Consider the following 12,425-nt stretch of genomic DNA (forward strand, 5'->3'; position numbering starts at 1 on the left):
TTAAGCAAGAGGAAGCTCTAGTTCATATCAAAGACCAAGAAAGCCAAAGCCATTAGTTTAACATCTGAACCCTATATGAAAGAGGAAAAGAGGATTTATTTACTAAAGATTCTCCATGCCCAAAAAGAACAAATAGACCTGCTGACAGCTATTCAATGGGCTACAGAGGCTCCAAGGCCCTCGCCTTCACCACTTTCCAGATGATCAGCAAAGGTGGGTGACCCCATGAAGTGCTTTCAATGTGGCCAGGTGGGACATATAGCCAAGATATGTCCCAACAGTTGGAACCCAAGAGTGCCACCGGAAAAGACACATCATCATGACCCCCTGTCGTGAAATGAGGATGGGGGACCAGAACACTCCAAACTGCCCCCTTCCCCCGCAAAGAGTCAGTGTTAAAACCATGGGGAATCTATTGAATACATAGAGTAGACTGCTGCCTGGCCTAGTCAGACCAGCGCCACATGTGCCTGTACTGATTCATGAAAAAAAAATGTACAGCACTACTAGCGGCTCACAGGTGTCCATTGTATTTGAGAAGTGGTTTCAGGAGAATCTGTCTAACGTGGAAGTACAGCTGTTGTCTGGACTAACCAACTGGGGGGACTCAACGAATAAAGCTACCCTTACCTGGGATACTTTAGTCGGCTTGAAATTGCCACAAAGTGAATCTGGTGTTGAGAAGGAGCTGGTAGTTGCCTTATAATGTCCTCAGCCAGAAGAGGAAGAAAGAAATGTGCATCATATGGTGCAGAGAAACAGGTGGGATAGAGTATTCTCAGACGCTAACCATTCACCCTGTGTGCCTAGTGGCTTATTGAAAGAAGGAAACAGAGGAAGCTAGCAAGGTGTGTGTAATAGATTTCAGCAGTCCACAGCTTTGTTTTGAGTGACTGGATGCTGACCCATCAGAGCTGGAGAAGCTGACTAAAGAGATGTTGAAAAGGGAAGAAGTATTCTTAGTAGAAGATTGGAACCTAGGATTGACCAGAGGAGTCCAGCATAAGATCCGGCTCACTTACGAGAAGCCGTTTCGTGGATGGTCCAGGCAACTAGCCCCTGCCAATCTGCATAATGTGAGAACCCATTTATAGGGCTTGTTAGCAAACAATGTGATAGAGAAATCAGAGACTCCCTATGATTCCCCTATAGTGGTAGCTAGGAAGAAGAATGGTGACATACAGATGGGTGTGTACAATAGCACTCTGAACAAAAGGACAGTGTCCGATCAGTATATGGAGCCCAGGATAGATGAGGCACTAGAGGGTCTGCAAGGGAGCAAATGGTTCTCTGTATTAGACCAGAGAAATGGGTATTATCAGATCCGAAGATGCAGAGAACACGGCCATCATATGCCCGGAGGGATTCTTCCAATTCAAGCGAATGCTACGAGTGGTGTCAAGGGCCCCAGTCACGTTTCACATGTGCATGGATGAAACAGTGGGAGACATGAACTTCCATGAACTAATTGTATACCTACCTTTTTGTTTTGGGGAAGACGTTCAAAATTAGCACAATGAAAGACTGCTTAAATTTCTGGATCGTCTGAGAAACAATGGAATAAAACTATTGTTGGATAAATGTAAGCTGTGCCAGAAACAAGTGAAGTATGTGGGGCACATTTTCAGCAGAGAATCTTCACTGACCCAGCCAAAATAGTGGCTGTAACAGAGTGGCCCTGACCTAAAAAACTGAAAGAACTGCATTTTTTTCAGGGATTCTGCGAATACTACGGGAAGTTGGTCCCAGGTTATTGTAGAGCAGTGTTTTTCAACTCCAGTCCTCAGGACCCACTAACAGTGCAAGATTGCCAGGTGACCAGTGAAATAATTATACAATCTGCTACACTGTGTCAGTCAGTAATGATTACACCTGTGCTCCAGCAAGGAGATATGGAAAACATGTACTGCTAGGGGGTCCTGAGGACTGGAGTTGAGAAACACTGTTCTAGAGTGACCAGACCACTGGCAGACCTAACAAAAGGTTACCCTTCAGCAAGTGGACAAAATAGCAAACTGGAAAAGAAATATTATCTTCTTGTCAACTATTCTTTTGGTGAGAGATGGAGAGCAAAGAGTGAGAATGCTGTTAGGAAGCTGAAAGAGAGACTTACACATTCTCCTGTACTTGCCTATGCAAACCCTGATGCACCCTATATCCTACATGTGGATGCATCTTTCGAAGTACTGGGGGGAGTGCTGTATCAGGAGCATGGAGGGAAGCTGAAGCCCATACACTATGTAAACAGAGGATTGTCACCAAGTGAGAAAAACTTCCTGATGCAGAAAGTTGGAGTTTCTGACACTGAAATGGGCCATTGCAGATAGTCTGCACGACTATCTGCATAGTGCCACTTTTGAAGAACACACCAACAATAATCCCTTGACTTATATTCAAACTACAGTGAAGTTGGACGCCACCAGGCATAGGAGATTAACTGCTCTTGTTGTGTATGATTTCATGTTGCAATACCAACCTGGTAAGGGTAGCATAGACGTTGCTGCACTCTCTAGACTGTTGGGAAGATAAGTTGAGTTGTCCAAAGAAGATTGGGTGGAAGTGCCAGCGCCCGAGGTCCGAGGCATGTGCCAAGAAGGTAGAGTAGTGGTACCACTAGTGAGCAAACGCATCACATCATTAGGGGGTACTGAAGCTCTAATGCCCAAACAGTATTTTTGGCTTAGTCAGCTGGAACTGGCGATCTGCATATTGTCAGTAAGACGCAAGAGATATGCGAGTTATGTGGCATAAGCAAGTCACGAACCAGATTATCTCACCCGCAAGGAGATCCATACCCAGAGAGATTCAACCGGACCCGTCTCAATATGATGGGTACTTTGGGCACTGACAGGAAGGCACATTGGAGTAGACATATCATCCAACTACTGCATGCCCACAATTGTACAAAAAATTAGACTACAGGGTAGAGTTATCTGTCAATGTATGTTTTGGAGTCAACGACGCCCTGCACTCAGGGGAGACCCACCTATAATACGTCCAGGGATTGAGAGAAGAGTTAATGGAAGCCCACAGACTGGCTCAAGAATTTTCCACCCTGTTGGGGTTATGAAATAAAACCTGTTATGATAGTCAGGTGAAAAAGAATGTCCTTGCTGCAGAAGATAGACTGTTGCTCCAGTAACTGGTAATACCTAAAAGCATAAGTGGGCTAACAGGTGGAGAAAAGAACCCTATGAGGAGGTGTCAAAAATATCTGGATCACCTGTATACAGAGTAAAACCAGAAGGACAGACAGGACCTGTAAAGACCTACCATAGGCAACACCTAATACCCATTGGTAGAGCTGTAAGATTCAGAGGCGATGAAGGGGTTGAAAGTGTTCCAACTACCCAGTTAAAACAACCACGTAGACTGAGAGTTCAGCAAAAAGAAGGGAGTTGCTGAGCTGAGGAGGAGTGCAGAGATGATGAATGGTGGTACTACCCTACTTCTAGAGAAATTGGCATTTCTAGTCAGGGACAGCCCTTTTGGCTTTAAATCATAGCTAAGCACACATTGAGTCCTGATTTGTTTGTACCAGCATTAATTCTTCTCTTCTTTGCCCCTTTTCCTCCCCCACCACCCCTCTTGTTTTAACCTAAAATTGTAATGTGTCCCTTCATTTATATTTGCAAAAATATTTTTGCCTTTTAGTCTATATATTCCAGTATTAAAGGCGAATAACTTCGACAACCCCTGCACCAATTCAGATGAAACCAATGCGAGGTGGTCCAGAGGGATCCCAGCAATATTTAAGGGGTTAGGGGAACTAGTTGGACCTCCCATTGGTGTACACTGGCCAGAACTTTGATCCGCGGGGCCTCTTCTGAACCTTCAACTGGATGGCTTTGGATGAAAATTTCAAAAGACTATTAACATTGGATCCCAAAAGACATACTAGAGGGTGTAGGTCTCAGTTGGACCTCCCATTGGTGGACACTGGCCAGAATTTTGACCTGGGGAGCCTGTTCTGGGCCCTGCACTGAATGAATTTGGTTTGTTTGCATTCGAAAAACCCTGCACCGATTGGGATGAAACAAACACGAGGTGGTCCAGTTGGACCCTGGGCAAGTTTTAAGGGGGTAGGGTAGTGGTCGGACCTCCCGTTGGTGTACGCTTTGCTGAACTTTGACCCATAGAGCCTGTTCTGAGCCTTCCACTGGACGGATTTGGACAAAAACCTCACAGACTGGTAACATTGAATCTCATAAGACATATTAGGGGGTTAAGGTTTTGGTCGGACCTCCCGTTGGTGTACGCCGGCCAGAATTTAGACCCAGGGAGCCTGTTTTGGGCTTTCCACTGGATGGATTTGGTTTGTGTGTCCGGTTATACATTCGGACACCCTGGCACCGATTGACGTGAAACCAACATGAAGTGGTCCAGATGGATCCTGGCCAGGTTTTAGGAGGGGTTGGGGTCCTGGTCTGACCTCTCGTTAGTTTATGCTGGGCAGAACTTTAACCTGGGAAGCCTGTTCTAAGCCTTACACTGAATGGATTTGGAAAACATCAATATATATATATATATATATATATATATATATATATATATATATATATATAAAAGAAGTTTGTTTGTCTCTTTGTTGGTGAATATCTTCGACACCCCTGTACTGATTGGGATGAAACCAATGTGAGGAGGTCCAGTTGGAGCCTGGCCAGGTTCTAAGGGGTTAGGGTCCATGTTGGACCTCCCATTGGTGTACGCTGGGCAGTACTTTGACCCGGGGAGCCTCTTCTGAGCCTTCCACTGTATGGATTTGGATGAAACTTTCACAGACTGGAAACATCCCAGAAGACATACAAGGCCTTTGAAGTTCCAGTTGGACCTCCCATTAGTGTACGTTGGCCTGAATTTTGACATGGGGAGCCTGTTTTAGGCCTTTCACTTGATGGATTTGGTTTATTTGTCTGTCCAGTTATGCATTCGGAAACCCCTGCACCGATTGGTCGGACCTTCCATTGGTGCATGCTGGGCAGAACTTTGACCCAGGGAGCCTGTTCTGAGCCTTCCACTGGATGGATTTGGACCAAAACTTCACAGACTGGTAATATTTGATCCCAGAAGACATATTAGCGGGTTGAAGTCCCGGTCAGATGTCCCGTTGGTGTACGCTGGACAGAGCTTTGACCTGGGGATTCTGTTCTGGGCCTTCCACTGTATGATTTGGATAACATTTAATGTAAATACAAAAATGACACTGGGCAGCCAATTAATAGGTGTGTTGGAAAAGCTTCTAAGGTGCTAATTATTTTTAAAATGTTGACTGCTACATCCAACTCATTGTTAACGTAATAACTTGTAGATTTTAAAACACGGCAACGCCAGGTACTTCAGCTAGTCATAAATAAAAACTATAAACATATAAATATGAATAGTGAATTTTCCAATTCAGTGCAACATATTTTTTATCAACCAAGCAAATAATTATTTTTATATATGTTAAGATTTTTTTTTAAAGTTGGTATCTGTGTTTTTCAACCAAGTCTCCTGGGTCAGTCACCCAGTTCCAAAGAGGGTCAGACATCCAAACATGGCTCCTGGTACTCTGGTGTGCAGTTGTGGCAAATCACCAATCAGAGCGTCTGCACCCCTGGACTGTTCTACACTTTGCACCCAGCTTACTCACAGACCTATAGTTTTGATAATAAACCTCAAATACACAAATTATACATGTCTTCTTTCCTCTTTCTTCCTTCTCAGGACCGCTGGCACCATCCCGGGCCGTGTGTAATCTCCACAATCTGCTTATGTTCCTCTTTGCACCCCAAAAGTTCCATCCACCTTGCAATTTCAATCCTCCAAATATTATACACTACTCTCCTGGGGCTGGCTGGCAGACTTTAGCCTGGGGGGAAGCACATAGCACTGGCCCATAAGTAGCGGCCCATCCTTCAATGATGGTGTTCGGTACAATATATATTTATCAATATAAAAAGAGGCTATTTTAGTGTTGCTTAACCCAGCAATACTTTATTATAAATGATAATCTTAAAAATGAAAACATATAATCCAACAAAAAACAAACCTCACTTTATATTGCATTTTATTTGATATGTTCTTTCTTCCTACATCACTTTATTTATTTATTTTTACACATACCTGGCTGATTATAATGGGCATATAGCAATAAATTATATAATAATGTTCTATTACAGTACTGAACATAGGGCCTGATTTATCAAAATGCAAAGAGCCTATTTTGCTTTAAAAACTTGGGGGTATATTTACTAAACTGCAGGTTTGGAGATGTTGCCTTTAGCAGCCAATCAGATTCTAGTTATCATTTTGTAGAATGTACTAATTAAATGATAACTAGGGGGCTGATTCATTAAGGATCTTAACCTGAGAAACTTCTTATTTCAGTCTCCTGGACAAAACTGTTACAATGCAAGAGGTGCAAATTAGTATTCTGTTTTGCACATAAGTTAAATACTGACTGTTTTTTTCATGTAGCACACAAATACTTGATAGCTTATTTGTACACTGAAATTTAAAGTTGATATTTGTGTGCTACATGAAAAAACAGTCAGTATTTAATGTGCAAAACAGAATACTAATTTGCACCCCTTGCATTGTAACATGGTTTTGTCCAGGAGACTGAAATAAGAAGTTTCTCAAGTTAAGATCCTTAATTAATCAGGCCCTAGAATCTGATTGGTTGCTATAGGCAACATCTCCACTTTTTCAAACCCACAGTTTAGTAAATATACCCACTGATGTTTTTGCCAGCAAAAGGGCTTGTTTTTTTGCTTCACACTATATACTAATAGGGTTAACCAAAAACAAATATGAGTGGTACTAATGAGAGGAGTAGCAGAGCACTAGGTGTCAATCTGACACCCTGGCCCAGAGCTGGATTAAGGCTGTGGGGAACCCGGGGCACTTTAGACAGGGTAACCCCCTATGATGTAACATGGTTATCATTTTAGACAAATACACAGGCAATACTTTGTGCACTACTGTTAGGAGCACACAGTTCTGTCTTCACAGGTAAGTGTGAAGCAAGACATACCTCCCAACTGTCCTTCCAGTCAGACCAAATACTTACTAAATGAGAGTCACCCAAATTCAGGACTGTCCCACCAGATTCAGGACAGTTGGCAGACTGTCCTGCTCTCTCCTACCTGTTCTTGTCACTTTCACCACCTGTGGCTGCTGGTGTCTTTAGATCAGTTGCTGCTTGTTCAGCCCACCGCTGCTAACCTCACACTCCTTTTCATGTGCATGCTGGACCTCAGATCCATTTGCAACAAACTCATATATACCTGTGATCTGTTCATTTGAAAATCCCACATTCTTGTGGGATTCAGAGACTTGGCTTACTTTCTCTGACACTATGTCCCTTGCAACTTTCTCCAATGAGAGCCAATTTCTCTGACATTGAAACAGACAACATGGTGGAGTAAGCATCCTACTTTCTCCATAAGGTAACTTCTGAGTCATACTCCTGGTACCCTACCCTTCCCTGTGGAAGTCCACAGCATCTGTCTCTTCTATTTGCCCAAATACACATGGCACAGCAACCCCTAAATGCTCTCCCCAATCCACTTCTCATCTTCACTAAAACGCTCCTCTATCCTAACCTTAAATGTCTTGATCTGGCTTCCTCTTTCTACAACAGCACATTCGCTTCAGCCCAAGACAAGACAACTCTCTCTGATGCAAACTTACTTTCTCTGGTGATCCAAATCTCCACTGCGGCACACCATACAGACCTGCTGCCTGAAAAAGTAATCCCGCTCTGCTGAAATAACGCTGGTGGAAATCTCCCCCAAACTCAACTTCCGTCACAATAAATTCATCATTTCATCTTAAAACACTGCATTTTCAACTGGCAACCAAACCAGCATCACTTCTCAAATATCCACCCAGTCTTTTAATCCCCAATGCCCTCAGTTCTCTGCTCTGCCAACCTGCACCGCTTCCCCTTGCTTCCTCACTGCCCAAGACCTTGCCACCTACTTAAAAAAGATATATATATATCAACAACATTTGTCAGGATATCTCCAGACCCTGCCTACCCCTGGTGCCCTTTTCTGCATTCCCCAAATCCAATTCAATTGTCTCAACTCACAACCTGCCCCATTGAAGTAATTTCCTCTCAACTTCTTCACTTCCCCCACTGCCTGTACAACCTGTCTCTCTCACCTGACACGTTTCCAAACTCCTTTAAACACACACTCATCTCACTAATCCTAAAGAAATCATGTCTTAGCTTAGACCCTCTTTCTATCTCAACAACTATAATAATAATAATAATAATCAATTGCTAGATACTCACTAGACGCCATCTATTGGCTATCACAGCTTTCCAGCATTTCTTTTTCAGTGCACAGAGAGACAGTGCAGGACTCTCAAGTGCAGGACTCTCAAATGGGTGCCCCCACCAGAGTTCTATTGTCTGCATTGCGATGCCACCAGAGATTTGAGGTCTGCATTGTAAATTCTGCAGAGGTTGGGGGACTGTACTGTAAATCCAGCATAGATTTAGGAGTCTGTATTGTAAAGCTATCATACATGTGGGGGTCTGTACTCCTAAATCACCATAGATGTGGGAGCCTGAATGGTAAAGCCAACATAGATGTGGGAGCCTGCATGGTAAGGCCAACAAAGATGTGGGAGCCTGCATGGTAAAGCCAACATAGATGTGGGAGCCTGAATGGTAAAGCAAACATATATGTGGGAGCCTGCATGGTAAATTGACCCTAGTCTGTGTGTGTGTGTGTGTGTGTGTGTGTGTGTGTGTGTGTCTGTGTGTATGTTAGCGAATTCAGACTGTACGCTCCAATGGGGCAGGGACTGATGTGAGTGAGTTCTCTGTACAGCGCTGCGGAATCAGTGGCGCTATATAAATAAATAAATAAATGATGATGATGATGATGATGATGATGATGGTAAAGCCAACACAGATGTGGGTTATGAAGTGCACCAATTGGCAGATAATATTTAGGGATGTGCACCGGCCACTTTTCGCATTTTGGGTTTTGGGTTCTGATTACCTTCAGGTTTTGGGTTCTAATGGGTTTTGCCAAAACACCCCCCTCAAGGTTTTGGGTTTTAGGTTTTGGGTTCTGATTTTTTTTTTAAAAAAAGCATAAAAACTGCTAAAATCCTGTTTTTTTGTTTGTTTTCACTCCTACGCTATTATTAACCTCCGTAACATTCTTTTTCACTCATTACTAGAAATGAGCGGGCTCGGATTCCGCTAATCCGAGCCCACCCGAACAGTGCGGATCCGAACGGTATCCGAGCACTGTTCGGATATTTCCGGCGGGCAAAAAAATGAAAACGAGGCTCTGTCATCCAAGTCTCGCGTCGAATCTCGCGAGGGGTGGGAGGGAGGGCCCAGAACAATTCCATCTTGTACCTCTTTTTTTGGCATTATGTGCTCAAGCTACCTCGGTGCAACCTTTTGGCCTAAAAACAATATTGTGAGGTGTTCAGAATAGACTGGGAATTAGTGGAAATGATTGTTATTGAATGTTATTGAGGTTAATAATAGCGTGGGAGTGAAAAAAAAAAACACAAAACTGTTTTTTAGCACTTTTTATGTTTTTTTCAAAATAAATCCGAATCCAAAACCTTAAATCCAAACCAAAACCTTTCGTCAGGTGTTTTGCAAAACAAATCCGAACCCAAAACCTCAACGAAATCCGAATCCAAAACACAAAACACGAGACACCAAAAGTGGCCGGTGCACATCCCTACTCATTAGCAGTTTATTCTGAACACCTCACACCTCCCAATATTGTTTTTAGGCCAAAAGGTTGCACCGAGGTAGCTGGATGACTAAGCTAAGCGACACAAGTGGACGGCACAAACACGTGGCCCATCTAGGAGTGGAACTGCACTGGCAGACAGGATGGCAGTTTGAAAAACTAGGCCCCAAAGAGCACATAATGCCAAAAAAAGAGGTGCAAGATGGAATTGTCCTTGGGCCCTCCCACCCACACTTATGTTGGTGAAATAAGACATGCGCACTTTATCAAACCAATCATTTCAGCGACAGGGCCTACAAAACTGTGGCTGAAAGGATTGGTTAGTTTGGACCCCCACAAAATGAGCTGTCAAAGAAAAAAAAGAGGTGCAAGATGGAATTGTCCTTGGGCCCTCCCACACACCCTTATGTTGCGGAAAAAGCACATGCACACTTTAACAAACCAATCATTTCAGCGACAGGGCCTACCAAACTACTGTGGCTGAAATGATTGGTTTGTTTGGGCCCCCACACAAAAAAAGCTATTCATCTCTCCCTGTACAAACTAAACTGGCTCTACTGAGGCAAGATGTCGTCCTCATCCTCATCCTATGATTCCTCGCCACCTTCAGTGTGTACTTCCTCATCCTCACACATTATCAAATCGTTCCCGCTGGACTCCACAATCACAGATCCTTCTATAGTCTCTGGAGGCCAGTGCTGGTCTTGATTGAAGAATTGATAATTCATTTTTATGAACATCATCTTCTCAACATTTTGCGGAAGCAACCTCCTTCGCCGCTCACTGACCAGGTTCCCCGCTGCACTAAAAACTCTTTCCGAGTACACACTGGAGGGGGGACAACTCAGGTAAAATAGAGCCAGTTTGCACAGGGGCTTCCAAACTGGCTTTTTTTCCTGCCAGTACAAGTAAGGACTGTCTGACATGTCTACTTAGATGCTGTCAGCAAAGTAATCCTCCACCATTTTTTACAATGGTGACAGAATCCAATGCAGCCACAGTAGACATGTCAGCAATGGTTGGCAGGTCCTTCAGTCCGGACCAGATGTTCTCTGCATCCCCGCCAGCGGGTCGTTTCTGAAAACTCAGCTGTTTCCTCGCAGCCACAGGTGTGGAAGAAAATGAAGGAGGAGCTGTTGCCATGTCATGGTCCTCTTCAGATGTCAATCTCCTGATCAGCAGGTCTTTGCACCGCTGTAGACTTGTGTCCGCCGGAAACAGAGACACAACATACACTTTAAACCGAGGATCGAGCACGGTGGCCAGAATGTATTCCTCTGACTTTAAAAGACTGACCACCCTCGGATCCTGGCAAAGCGTACGAAGGGCTTCATCCACAAGAGCTACATGCTTTGTGCAATCGCAATGGTTTACCAGCTCCTCCCTCACTTTCTCCAGCTGCTTCTGCAACAGCCTGATCAGGGGAATCACCTGACTCAAGCTGGCAGTGTCGGAACTGACTTCTCGAGTGGCAAGTTCAAACGGCTGGAGAACCTTGCACAACACGGAAATCAGTCTCCACTGCGCTTGACTCAGGCGCATCCCCACTCCTTTGCCTATGTCGTAGGTGGCTGTGGAGGCTTGAATGGGCTTTTCCTGCTCCTCCATCCTCTGCACAATATAGAGGGTGGAGTTCCAGCGCGTCACAACCTCTTGTTTGAGGTGATGGCAGGGCAGGTTCAGGCTTTTCTGATGGTGCTCGAGTCTTCGGTAGGCAGTGGCAGAATGCCGAAAGTGTCCAGCAATTTTGCGGGCCACCGCAAGCATATCCTGCACACCCCTGTCATTTTTCAGGTAATGCTGCACCACCAAATTTATTGTGTGGGCAAAACATGGCACGTGCTGGAAATTGCCCATATGTAATGCCCGCACAATGTTACTGGCGTTGTCCGACACCACAAATCCCCAGGAGAGTGTAAGTGGGGTAAGCCACTGCGAAATGATTTCCCTCAGTTTCTCTAAGAGGTTGTCAGCGTTGTGCCTCTTACTGAAACCGGTGATACACAACGTTGCCTGCCTTGGAACGAGCAGGCGTTTCGGAGATGCTGCTACTGATGCAGCTGCTGCTGTTGCTGCGGAAGGCGATGCATCTACCCAGTGGGCTGTCACAGTCATATAGTCCTTAGTTTGCCCTGAACCACTTGTCCACATGTCCGTGGTTAAGTGGACAGTGGGTACAACCGCATTTTTCAGAGCACTGAGGACACTTTTTCGTACTTCTCTGTACATCCCGGGTATCGCTTGCCTAGTGAAGTGGAATCTAGACGGGATTTGGTACCGGGGACACAATACCTCCATCAACCATCTAAATCCCACTCCACTGATGGCGGACACCGGACGCATGTATAACACTAACATAGCTGTCAATGATGCAGTTATCCGCTTTGCTATAGGATGATTGCTGTCGTACTTCGTGCTCATGGCAAACGACTGTTGTACGGTCAATTGTTTAGTGAAAGACGTAGCGGTCTCACGACTTCCCCTCTGGGAAGATGACTGACTCCCAGCAGCAACAGCAGCAGCGGCAGTAGTAGGCGTACCGCTGCAGGATCCTCCGGAAGAATCCCGGATTTAAGAGGACTCAGTCATGCCGGTGACATGGCCTGCAGGACTATCTCTGATCGAGATCGTGGAGGAAATTGACGAGGAGGGTGTTGCTGGTGTGGATACAACAGGACCAAGGGATTTAGGTGTCCCTGG

Source organism: Mixophyes fleayi, chromosome 5, assembly GCF_038048845.1.
Source record: "Mixophyes fleayi isolate aMixFle1 chromosome 5, aMixFle1.hap1, whole genome shotgun sequence".
In the NCBI taxonomy this organism is placed as follows: Eukaryota; Metazoa; Chordata; class Amphibia; order Anura; family Limnodynastidae; genus Mixophyes; species Mixophyes fleayi.